This window comes from Somniosus microcephalus, chromosome 6 (assembly GCF_052327205.1).
Source record: "Somniosus microcephalus isolate GS21.2 chromosome 6, FLI_Smic_1.0, whole genome shotgun sequence".
In the NCBI taxonomy this organism is placed as follows: Eukaryota; Metazoa; Chordata; class Chondrichthyes; order Squaliformes; family Somniosidae; genus Somniosus; species Somniosus microcephalus.
In genome coordinates this window covers 94,944,969-94,958,213 of record NC_140992.1, presented here as the reverse complement: position 1 = coordinate 94,958,213, position 13,245 = coordinate 94,944,969, and the positions used below count along the sequence as shown (strand labels likewise).

General features: G+C 43.8%; 1 protein-coding gene across 5 annotated transcripts in view; it reads right to left on the bottom strand.

Annotated features, from left to right (window-relative positions):
- The window catches only part of gigyf2 (GRB10 interacting GYF protein 2), a 156,738-nt gene extending 147,438 nt beyond the window's left edge, over positions 1–9,300 (bottom strand). Inside the window, exon 1 of one of the 5 annotated variants that reach the window (XR_015078714.1) lies at positions 9,149–9,299. The gene's annotated coding sequence lies outside the window, so the exon portion shown is untranslated. Of the gene's footprint in view, positions 1–9,148 lie in introns of all 5 variants that reach the window. The other 4 variants (XM_085990566.1, XM_085990565.1, XM_085990564.1 and 1 more) reach the window with 4 other exon arrangements.
- Positions 9,301–13,245: the final 3,945 nt, after the last annotated feature.

Sequence of the window (13,245 nt, the reverse complement as noted above, 5' to 3'; positions counted from 1 at the left end):
ACATCTATGGTAGGTAAAATGTTGGAGTCCATTATTAAGGAGACAGTAACAGGACATTTGGATAATCATAATTTAATAGGACAAAGTCAGCATGGTTTTATGAAGGGGAAGTCATGTTTGACAAATTTGCTGGAGTTCTTTGAGGAAGTAACGTATAGGGTGGATAAAGGGGAACCAGTGGACGTAGTGTATTTAGACTTCCAAAAGGCATTTGACAAGGTGCCACACAAAAGATTATTGCTTAAGATAAAAAATCACGGGATTGGGGGTAATATTCTGGCATGGATAGAGGATTGGCTATCTAACAGAAGGCAGAGAGTTGGGATAAATGGTTCGTTCTCAGACTGGCAATCAGTAACTAGTGGTGTTCCGCAGGGGTCAGTGCTGGGTCCCCAACTCTTTACAATCTATATTAACGATTTGGAGGAGGGGACCGAGTGTAACATATCAAAGTTTGCAGATGATACTAAGATGGGAGGGAAAGTAGTGAGTGAGGAGGACATAAAAAACCTGCAAGGGGACATAGACAGGCTAAGTAAATGGGCAGAGATTTGGCAGATGGAATACAATACTGGAAAGTATGAGGTTATGCACTTTGGCAGGAAAAAATCGTAGAGCAAGTTATTATCTTAACAGCAAGAAACTGGAAAGTACTGAAGTACAAAGGGATCTGGGGGTCCTGGTGCACAAAACTCAAAAGGTTAGTATGCAGGTGCAGCAAGTGATTAAGAAGGCCAATGGAATGCTGGCTTTCATTGCTAGGGGGGATAGAATATAAAAATAGGGAGGTATTGGTGAGACCGCACCTGGAATACTGCATATAGTTTTGGTGTCCATACTTTAAGAAAAGACATACTTGCTCTCGAGTCAGTACAAAGAAGGTTCACTCGGTTAATCCCGGGGATGAGGGGATGGACATATGAGGAGAGGTTGAGTAGATTGGGACTCTACTCATTGGAGTTCAGAAGAATGAGAGGCGATCTTATTGAAACATATAAGATTGTGAAGGGGTTGGATCGGGTGGATGCGGGGAGGATGTTCCCGATGATGGGTGAAACTAGAACTAGGGGGCATAGTCTTAGAATAAGGGGCTGCTCTTTCAAAACTGAGATGAGGAGGAACTACTTCACTCAGAGGGTGGTCGGTCCATGGAATATGCTGCCCCAAAAAACTGTAGAAGCTACATCGTTACATAAATTTAAAACAGAAATAGACAGTTTCCTAGAAGTAAAGGGAATTAAGGGTTACGGGGAGCAGGCAGGAATTTGGACATGAGTCTAGGTTCGGATCGGTCATGGCCCTGTGGGTAGCGGAGCGGGCCCAGGGGCCGTGTAGCCTGATCCTGCTCCTATTTCATGTGTCTAATTCTGTTAGATTCAGGAGATAGTTCTGTGATAGTAGATTGGCGGTTAGGATCAGATCAGCCATGATCTTATTGAATGGCGGAGCAGGCTCGAGGGGCCGATTGGCCTACTCCTGCTCCTATTTCTTATGTTCTTATGAACGTGTGCGCAGGAGAGGCTGCGCGTGCGCATTGAACTTACATTTTTCTTGCAGGTTTTCCCGGGAGGGCAAGTCTTCAGAAGTTAGCCATTTAAAAAGCAGTCGCAAGGCCTGCTTTTTACAAGGTAAGTGGTGAATTAATTAAAATTAAAACATTTTTTCCACAGGTTTATTATTTTTAAATACTTTAAAGAAAGGTAAGTTTATTTTTAGCCCCGTCAGAAAATATTATTTTTTTCAAAAATTTAAATTATTGTTTAAAATAGTTATTTCATGTAATTTAGAGTTTATTTAAAAAAATGTGATTTTTAAAAATTTATTTGAAGATTTAGTGATGTTTTGGGGCTTGTAGTATTTATAAGTTTGACAGCACTTCCTGTCAAACTTATGAATGAAGCATTCCCTGCTCCGATTGGCTCTCCATGGCCCACGTGATCCCAGGGGACGCATCGAACTAACTGCGCCCCTGGGATATGCAAGCACTGCGCACCGGCAGTTGGAGCAGGCCCAGGATCGGAATTCCACAGGGGCCCAGAGCACAACGGCCGGCGCGCAAGGTAAGTGCAGGTCGGGGGCTTACACCCGCGGGAAGTCCCCGACCCGAATTTCTGGGCCCATATTCCTACTCTCACCCCATACCCTTTGACGCCTTTTGCGTCTAGAAATCTATCTCCTTCTTAAATATATTGTGACTTGGCCTCCACAGCTGTCTGTGGCAAAGAACTCCACAGGTTCACCACCCTCAGTGAAGAAATTTCTCATCTCAGTCCTAAATGTCCTACCCCGTATCCTGAGGCTGTGACCCCTCGTTCTAGACCCACCCCAGCCAGGGGAAACATCCTCCCTGCATCCAGTCTGTCTAGCCCTGTCAGAATTTTATACGTTTCAATAAGTTCCCCTCTCATTCTTCTAAACTCTAGCGAATACAGGCCTAGTCGACCCAATCTCTCCTCATACGACAGTCCTGCCATCCCAGGAATCAGTCTGGTGAACCTTCGCTGCACTCCCTCTATGGCAAGTATATCCTTTCTAAGGTAAGGAGACCAAAACCACACACACTACTCCAGGTGTGGTCTCACCAAGGCCCTGTATAACTGTAGTAAGACATCCTTGCTCCTGTACTCAAATCCTCTTGCAATGAAGGCCAACATACCATATGCCTTCCTAACTGCACCTGCATGTTTGCTTTCAGTGACTGGTGTACAAGGACACCCAGGTCCCTTTGTACATCAACATTTCCCAATCTATCACCATTTAAATAATACTCTGCCTTTCTGTTTTTCCTACCGAAGTGGATAACTTCACATTTATCCACGTTATACTGCATCTGCCATGTATTTGCCCACTCACTCAACTTGTCTAAATCACCTGAAGCCTCTTTGCATCCTCCTCACAACCCCACCTAGTTTCATGTTGTCAGCAAACTTGGAAATATTACATTTTGTTCCCTCATCCAAATCATTGATATATATTGTGAATAGCTGGGGCCCAAGCACTGATCCCTGTGGTACCCCACTAGTCACCACCTGCCACCTCAAAAAAAGACCCATTTATTCCTACTCTCGGTTTCCTGTCTGTTAACCAATTTTCAATCCATGCCAGTATATTATCCCCAATCCCATGTGCTTTAATTTTGCACACTAACCTCTTATGTGGGACTTTATCAAAGGCCTTCTGAAAATCCAAATACACCACATCCACTGGTTCTCCCTTATCTATTCTACCAGTTATATGCTCAAAAACTCCATCGAGGTTTGTCAAACACGATTTCCCTTTCATAAATCCAATAGAAAATATCAATGGGATTAGACAATTGATTAAGTGTCCTGTTATCACATCCTTTATAATAGACTCTAGCATTTTCCCTACTACTGATGTTAGGCTAACCAGTCTGTAGTTCCCCGTTTTCCGTGAAGACAGAACCAAAGTATTTGTTTAATTGCTCTACCATTTCCTTGTTCTCCATTAGTGAGGCAGGGAGGATGCACAAGAAGCCAGAATCAGAGGAACGGAGAGCTCTGGAGGGGTGTGTCGGGCTGGAGGATGTTACACAGAAAGGGAGTGTCAAGGATATGTTGGGATTTAAGCACGGGGATGAGAATTTTAAAACTGAAGTGAAGGGGGTCCAGCAGCCAACGTAGATCAGTAAGGAGAGGGGTGAGGGGCGAGCAGGCAGCGTGGGATCGAAGCTCAGCTCAGGATTGAAAATGACACCGAGGTGGCAAACAGTCTAGTTCAGCCAGGACAATGGCCGGGGAAGTGGATGGATTTGTTGAAAAGGGTACAGAGTTTGCAGTGGAGGCTGAAGAGAATAGCTTCCATCTTCCCAATGTTTATTTGGAGAAAACTGCACATAATCCAAGACTGGACAGCATAAAGGTAGAGCTGGGTGTCAAACACATACACATGGAAGATGGCCCCATATCTATGGATATCGTCCTTTCGTCAGGTCATCGAGCTGAAACGTTAACTCTGTTTCTCTCTCCACAGATGCTGCCTGACCTGGAGTATTTCCAGCATTTTCTGTTTTTAATATTGCACTATTACACTTTTGTGTTAAACTGTATACTATTTGTGCATATCTTTTACCAATCAACAAGTGATTTTATTTATATGAGTATTTGTTCAGTCCGCCATTTGAAGAGACTAGAATATTCACTGGGTGGCATGTGATAGTTTTTATTGATTGTTAAAGATTGTTTTTATCCACACTTTGGTTGACAGCAGCAATCTAAACACTGCCGCTGGCCATGCTATTCTTTGGCTTAATCTAGCATACAGGCCAGAAATGCAATTTTCCCATTGCTGGCCTGTACGCACTTTCCCCAGCCAGTGCAGTGGATCCAGCTCCCAGAAAATAAAGTTGCAACGTCCATGACAGAAGCAATTATTTGTATGGACTGCAACACTTAGTCCATTCTAAACAGCCTGCATACTCAAAAAAATGATTAACTAGTCCGCTCTTTTCTAACACCACAAACACATAAAATGGTACTCCTGCTGATGACTAAAATTTAATAAGTTAGCTCCACACTGACTGCAGTTATACTGCAGCACTAATGTCCTAAAGTCATCTCTTCCAGCTAGTCTCACTACCAACAACCCTCAAGGATGCTGCACATTTGCTGTCATCATGCTGCACAAACAGGCAGTGTAACTGCCACACTGTCTCCTGACCTCTTGTAATTAATATAAGCCCAGTGGATCTCCTGTGCTGATGCTCCCACTGTCAGAGTACACTATAATGATAGCAGCCAAGAAGTAATATAGATATTTGGCTGCTGTGTAACCTCTCAAATGGGGATCTCTTACTAATTTGGATGCTGTAGTAGTTCCAGGAGCAATTGTATTTTTGTATATACACAAATTAATTACAAGAATACAAGAAAAGCTGTTCTGCTTTTCCTGTCACTTATGTCAAATTATTTTTGGACAGGTGGCGGTAGGTCTGTGTGCATAAGCTGAGGCTGCTCGGATGACGGTTACTTCATGTGGTTGAGGCTAAGAGCAGAGCCACATTCTGTCTCCCAAAGGTTCCTCTCGTATCTTGCTGTTACCTAGATTGTTTTTATCTGCTTTATTTTCCCTTCGAGATGTGGAGGCCATAGATGAAGCATGGGACTGGATTACACAGCAGCTCTACGTCACTATTTATGACACAGAATAAAATCACCCTGGAATTGGTTTACAGCACAAATAATGCGTGGAACTCTAGAACCAACACCTTGAGCACAAGCCCGAAGCAACCAGAGACAAATGCAGCAGAAGCAGCAGCACTGAGATGAAGGTGCCACCTTCCACAGAAAACCATGGAGCTCAACAAGCAACAAGGTTCATCTGTAACCTGCTGACACAGAAGTTGGCATGTGGGTCATATTGCCTGGACCAGGACTACTACTTAAGTGGCTGTGGCTAAAAAGAAAGGCCAGCTTATGTTGTGCGCACATTCTTAACTGTTACCTTTTTCCACATCACTAGTGTCTCACCTCTGACGGTAGTAACTTTTATGTGGTCAGATCACCACCACCTGATGCTTTTTATGGTGCTTTACATTCTTAAACAAAAAGAAATACGATTGGCCCAGGCCCTCACCCAGAGAAAGCACCTTATAGCCGAACAGTAATTTAAATACATATTATCCCAGAGTAAACTTAATAATCCGAGTAATAATGTTAACTGCAAGACAAAGAAACAGATCCAGGGAAGAAATTACATTGCAGTAACAGATGAAAAGCAGATCTCGGGGCCCCCCAAAGAGTTGCAGTGTAATCCAGTCCCATGCTTCATCTATGGCCTCCACATCTCTGAAAAGAAACAGTAGTATAGGAATATGGGATATTATAGAGGGAAAAGTATAACGATACTGGTCATGATTTTAAGGAGAATTGTTATACATTGTGTTTATGTTATAAATATTACTTATATATGGCTATATGTATATATTGATGGGTCAGGAATAAAAATGGCAACTGGAACCACTGAAAAAATTGCAGCCTTTTAAATAGTTGCTTTCCTCTGGAGTCTTAGCAAACCACCATGATTAAGCTGTCTATCTAATCCAATGAACATTGTGACACTCGATTTGTTTTTGCTACAGATTTAATGTACCACCCCCATATTTCATGTACAATATGCCATACGCAAGACTTCCAAATAGATATATATGAAGCATTTTAGTTTAAATTAAATTGCAGCATACTTTGAAAGTATGGCACAAATTTTCCAAATGTTCAATTTAAAAAAGCAGAAAACCTAATGCAAGCATATTTCTCAATTGCTTAACCTTTTATCAATATTCAACTGTGCTACAAGATGCAATGAAATTTAATAATGACAGCTGTAATTGTTATTAAACCAAGATCTTCCCAATTACAAAAACGTAAATTCAAGCCTGTAAGAGTTCATTGTACTCTTGGAGAGTACAGAAGAGATTTACCAGAATGATACCAGGGATGAGGGACTTCTATTATGTGGAGACTAGAGAAGCTGCGATTGTTCTCCTTAGAGCAGAGAAATTCAAGGAGAGATTGAAGAGGTGTTCAAAATTATTTCACCTAAATCAGTGATTATATTTCAAAAGTAATTCATTAGCTGTAAAGTACTTTGATATGTCCTGAGGATGTGATGTGCTATGTAAATACAAGTTCTTTCTTTAATAAAAAAATCTTCAAATTTTACAAGGAGTTACTTAGACATGTCAAATTTGTCTATTAGCATATTTTATGCTTTAAAGCTATAAATTGCATGCTTCAGAGCAGACATTTAACATAGAGCCCGCTGTGACATTATAGTTCTATTTCAGTAACATCACAAATGAATGTTGGCCTCAGTCCCATTATCTCCATTCACAATTTCACCAAATATATTTGTGCAATGGGAGGGGGTACATAAAATGTCTTCCCAGGCTGCCTGTAAGAAAGCATAAAGCACAATAGCACTAATTTCTAGATTTGTCAGCTAAATTTCTCCCCCTCCCTACTACTAGTTTGGTTAAAAGTGGTGGATTAGGTTTAATAAAATAATCTTGTGTTAAAAGAGAGTTCTCCTTTATCAGGTTTTATGCAACCTAATCCACTACTTTTAACCAAAATAGTAGGGAGGGGGAGAAATTTAGCTGACAAATCTAGAAATTAATGGCTCTAGAAGCAGATAAATAAACTTTCAATGAACAAAAAGGAATCTCAACATAATTGCATTCCAGACTTATTTATCATTGTATGTACAGTAATTTTAAAACACTGCTCATAGTTAAATCCATGTTATGAACCTTTGACTGCAACATAGCAAGGTTAATGAAAATTGCATATTGCAATGCTTTACACAAGCATGATTTTCAAAATCTTTAAAAAGTTTGCACCTGTAAGGTCACAAATAAACGAGACGCCGAGTTAAGCAACTCAAAGTGATGGAATTGTTTAATGTGTGACTTATTCTGTTTGTATATACAATGATTGTGTTAATACCATGCATCAGATACTTCACAACATCCAACCAACACCATAGAAACAAAATTATTTACTGAAAATACCTACATGACTAGCAACTTGTATTTATATAGCACCTTTAACGTAGTAAAACGTCCCAAGGCACTTCACAGGAGTGTTATAAGACAACAAATTTGACAGCCACATAAGGAGAAATTAGGGCAGATGACAAAAAGCTTGGTCTAAGAGGTAGGTTTTAAGGAGCATCTTAAAGGAGGAAAGAGGTAGAGACGCAGAGAGGTTTAGGGAGGGAATTCCAGAGTTTAAGGCCTAGGCAACTGAAGGCACAGCCACCAATGGCTGAGTGATTAAAATCAGGGATGCTCAAGAGGGCCGAATTAGAGGAGTGTAGATATTTCGGGGGGTTGTGGGGCTGGAGTAGATTACAGAGAGATAGGGAGGGGTGAGGCCATGGAGGGATTTGAAAACAAGGATGAGAATTTTAAAACTGAGGCATTGCTTAACCGGGAGCTAATGTAGGTCAGCAAGCACAGGGGTGATGGGTGCACGGGACTTGGAGAGAGAGTTAGAACACGGGCAGCCACGTTTTGGATAAGCTCAAGTTTACGTAGGGTGGAAGCTGGGAGCCAGCCAGGAATGCGTTGGAATAGTCAAGCCTAGAGGTAACAAAGGCATATGTATGCAGGTAACTTCATACAACAGCCCTGTTAGCCACAGAAAATAATGCATACCAAATGTCAATGTTATACTATAAGTCAAGAATTCAGATAATGACAATACAGAACAATTAAGTTCAACCAACATATTAAAAGGAGTTACATCAATGCAGACACCAATCTGATGATTACTAACAATTGTGACATCATTGCCATAATTAAGAGCTAAATATTGGACAATGTTACTGACTGTGTAAATAATATTTCATTAAGTAAATGGCAGAGAATACATTGGACACCAAGAAATTACTCTACAAAACACTGCGATTCCATTCCTCCATCTCCCATATGGATATTAGAACCATAAGAAGTCTGAAATTTTAAAACAGGTACTGTAATGACTGAGTGGCAACACACTATCACAGGACACGATGGTTCCATAAACTCCTGATATAAAAAGGCAGGAAGATCAATCATAATATCCGCATTTTATTGTTGGGGGTGGAGGACATCTTCAAGAAGACTTGACTCAACACTAAATATTGCCCCAGAACTTCAGTGTAACCCAGAGAGCAGCTGAAACTGAACCCGGCCCAGGAACTGCACCCTCTTTTATCACAAATGACGAGATGATCAGGGGTCAGTGTGGAATCATCAATACCGCCTGCCAGCAGCAGGCGCCTTCAAGTCCTAAAGCCTGCTTCAGGAGGCCGCTTTCCTACGTGAGGTGTCGGTGTTGACTGCTTCGACATCGCCTGCGGCTTCCCTACTCGAGGGCGCGGTTTTGCGGCCTGTCTTTCGGCGGGGGCAACGAGGCTCGGCCAGCTCAGCAGCCGGGTTCTCCGGCTGCGCCATGTGCTGATGTCGGCTTCCTCCATCCCCCCCCCCGGCCTGACCAGCTGCTCGGCCGGGGTGAGAAGGGAGGGAGGAAGGGTAAGTAAGGCAGGAAGAGAGCACGGTGTGAGGTGGCTGACCTAGGCCTGAGCCCTCTGTCCGGGTGGTGACCAGGGGCTGTCATGTCCTCTCTTTGTGCCGCTCCCTTACCTGCGCTGATGGCGATCAAGAAGGTTTCTCACAGCCACGCTCCCAGCGTCTCTCCTCGGCAACAAGATGGCGGAATAATAGTCGTCACGTGACCTGCGCCACAGCTCCACGTTCCCGGATGCACAGCGGGCTGGGCGTCCCGACAGCGAGCTGTGCGCATGCGCCGTCGGGACAGAAGCAGCAATTCCACCTTCATTTATTCGGAGACTCAGTCACTTTGGTTTAAAAACTGATCTTATTTCGACGCATCACACTTTTTTTAGAAAAATGATTAAACACAGCTCTATTAATTTAAATGTGTTTGATCTTGATCAAAATGATTTTCCTAACATTTATCTGACACAGATAGCCTTGGATTATATTTATTGCGTCGAATTTTTTTTTCGTTCCCGGGATGTGGTTGTCGCTGGCAAGGCCAGCATTTATTGCCCATCCCTAATTGCCCTCGAGAAGGTGGCGGTGGTGAGCCGCCTTCTTGAACCGCTGCAGTCCGTGTGGTGAAGGTACTCCCACAGTGCTGTTGGGGAGGGAGTTCCAGGATTTTGACCCAACGACAATGAAGGATCGGCGATATACTTCCAAGTCAGGAGGGTGTGTGACTTGGAGTGAAACTTGGAGGTGGCGGTGTTCCCATGCACCTGCTGCCCTTGTCCTTCTAGGTGGTAAGGTTTGCGGGGGGGGGGGAGGGTTGCTCTGATAAAGCATATGCTTCATTAACTGCAATCTCTGCACAAACGAGAGTAGTCTTATTTATCAACAGGGTGTACTCTTTTATTGGGGTTATTAAAACAAATCAACTGTAACTTAATAAAACTTAACAAATTAAATTAAAATTTGGTTGGCTGGGGTGATGATGCACTCCAGTCCCCGCGGTGCCCACCGGTCGCGGAAGGCCTCAAGCATGCTGGCGGACACCGCGTGCTCCATCTCCAGGGCCACCCGGGCGCGAACATGGCCACGGAAGAGAGGCAGGCAATCGGGCCGAATGACCCCCTCGACTGCCCGCTGCCTGGACCAGTTGATGGCTTTTTTGGCCAGGCCCAGGAGCAGTCCTACGAGGAGGTCCTCCGATCTGCCCACTCCCCCCCGCGTCAGGATGCGGGAGGGATCAATGATCAGGAGCATAGGACTGAAGTGCAGCCAAAAATCGAGGAGCAGCCCCTTCAAATAGTGGAAGAGGGGCTGCAACCTCTCACATTCTGTATAAACGTGGAACACGGACTCCTCCGGGCCGCAGAAAAGGCAGGTGGCCTGGGAGTCCGTGAACCTGTTTAAAACTTTATTGCATGGGACTGCTCCGTGCAACACCCTCCAGGCCAAGTCCCCAATAGATAAAGGGAGGACTCCTGCATAGAGAGCCCTCCATTGGGGACCTCCGCCGGACGGCAAGATGGCACTCCAAGGCGTGTCCGGACGGCAGACGAAGATGGCAAAGTGGAGAGTGTGCAGGAGCAGCCCGTACAGGAAACCCCTCCATGCAGAATGAAAAGGCAATCAAGAGGGTGTAAAATGTCTGAGCAGTCTGCTTTTCAATTCCAACTGTCCCCCTTACCCACCTGAAGGCTGGGGTACAGACCGACAAACACCAGGCAGGGACAGCCAGAGTTAGGGTATGTTTGTGAGAAGAGTTTAAATGAAGTTTGGAATCAAAATTCAAATTGGGTAGCCCAATTGCATGCTCAAACTCAGTTTAAATTTCAAACCTGGCTTTATCCTCAGATGATGAATACTATGCATGGGTCTCTCACCCAAGGAACAATGAGTAAGCCAACAACAACTTGTATTTATATAGCACCTTTAATGTAGTAAAACATCCCAAGGCGCTTCACAGGAGCGTTGGCAAAGAAAATTTGACACTGAGCCACATGAGATATTAGGGCAGAAGAGGTAGGTATTAAGGAGCATCTTAAAGGAGGACAGAGAGGCGGAGAGGTTTAGGGAACAAATTCATAAAATTATAGCCTAGTACAGCACAGAAGGAGGCTATATGGCCCATCGAGTCTGCGCCGGCTCTTGAGAAGAGCATTCCCGTTAGTCCCATTCCCCCGCTTTTTCCCCATATTCCTGAAATGTTTTCTTCTTCAATTATCTATCCAATTCCCTTTTGAAGGCTACTATTGAATCTGTATTCACCACCCTATCGGGCAGTGCATTGCAAATCCTAACCACTCGTGTAAAAAGTTTTTCCTCATGTCGCCTCTGGTTCTTTTGGCAATCACCTTAAATCTGTGCCCTCTGGTTAGCGACCCTTCAGCCACTGGAAACAGTTTCTCTTTATTTACTCTATCTAAACCCTTCATGATTTTAAACACCTCGATCAAATCTCCTCTTAGCCTTCTCTGCTCTAAGGAGAATAATGCCAGCTTCTCTATCCAGGTAACTGTAATCTCTCATCCCTAGAACCATTCTCGTAAATCTTTTATGTACCTTCTCCAAAGCCTTCACATCCTTCCTAAAGTGTGGTGCCCAAAATTGGACACAATACTCCAGCTGGGGCCAAACTATTGTTTTAATAATATTTAATAAAATAAGCAGTGCTCCATGGAAGCATCTGAGTGCATGTGTGCAGAGCCCTGCCTGTCCCCACCGGGGCAGTACAATAGAGACATAAGAACATAAGAATTAGGAGCAGGAGTAAGCCATAAAGCCCTTCGAGCCAGTCCCGACATTCAATAAGATCATGGCTAATCTTCGACCTCAACTCCACTTTCCCGCCCGATCCCCATATCCCTTGATTCCCCTAGAGACACAAGTCAACTTCCCCCTTGAAAAAGAACTTGTTGCCCGACCTCTTCATTCTACTTGCAGGACAGCAGGTCAGAATTGGAGGAGTGCAGATATCTCGGAGGTTTGTAGGGCTGGAGGAGGTTGTAGAGATAGGATGGGGCGAAGCCATGGAGGGATTTGTAAACAAGGATGAGAATTTTAAAATCAAGGTGTTGCTGGACTGGGAGCTAATGTATGTCAGCGAGCACAGGGGTGATGGGTGAACGGGACTTGGTGCGAGTTGGGACACGGGCAGCAGAGTTTTGGGTGAGCTCAAGTTTACAGAGATTGGACGATGGGAGACTGGTCAGGAATGCATTAGAATTATCAAGTCTAGAGGTGACAAAGACATGGATGAGGGTTTCAGCAACAGATGAGCTGAGTCAACGGCGATCTTCCGGTGGTGGAAATAGGGGGTCTTAGTGATGGCGCAGATATGTGGTCGGAAGCTCATTTCAGGGTCGCATACGACACCAAGGTTGCGAACAGTCTGGTTCAGCCTCAGACAGTTGCCAGGGAGAGGGATGGAGTCAGAGGCTAGGGAACGGAGTTTGTTGTGGGGACCGAAGACAATGGCTTTGGTCTTCCCAATATTTAGTTGAAGGAAATTTCTGCTCATCCAGTACTGGATGGCAGACAAACAAGGAGTAGGCCATTCAGCCCATCGTGCTTGATCCAGCATTCAATCAGATCATGGTTGATCTGTTTCTCAACTCCACTAACTACTCACTGTTTGTTTAAGTAAGTTGGTTTCTGGAGGACAATTCCCTAAGCCAAATGCCATCCTTTATGAGACTCAAGATATAAACAGTAAATCCTGATCCAATTCATCCGGCATTATGAGATTGTTGACTGAATTCTTCCAACAAACATCTTAATGCTAGAAATTTTGGAGGAGGAGAAGGAGCAAGAGGCCATGGCCCAGAAGATTCAAAGCCATAAGAGGGGCGACTTTTAGGATTTGCTACAGTATGAGTACAACTGAGAGACAGGCCCTAGGAAGAAGAAGGAGGAACAGGAACCCTTTTCAGAACATCAGCCAATGCCCAAGTGGGACAGGCACGATATGGGGCCCTTAGAGATTTTTCTCTCTTGAGATCTACAACAGTACTTTATACAAACAGAGTTACAAAATGCAGAACTTTGTGGAAACATTTGACTAAGGCTCTCTTTTTCTCTCCATTATTATGTATAAGCCTATGTTTATTTTCCTTAACGTTAATGCTTTACAGGATGTGACCGTGCTGTCCTGTGTGCTATCTATACTATGGCTGGAGTAGGACTCGAACACATAACCTTTCAATTCAGAGCAAGGAATGCTACCACTGAGC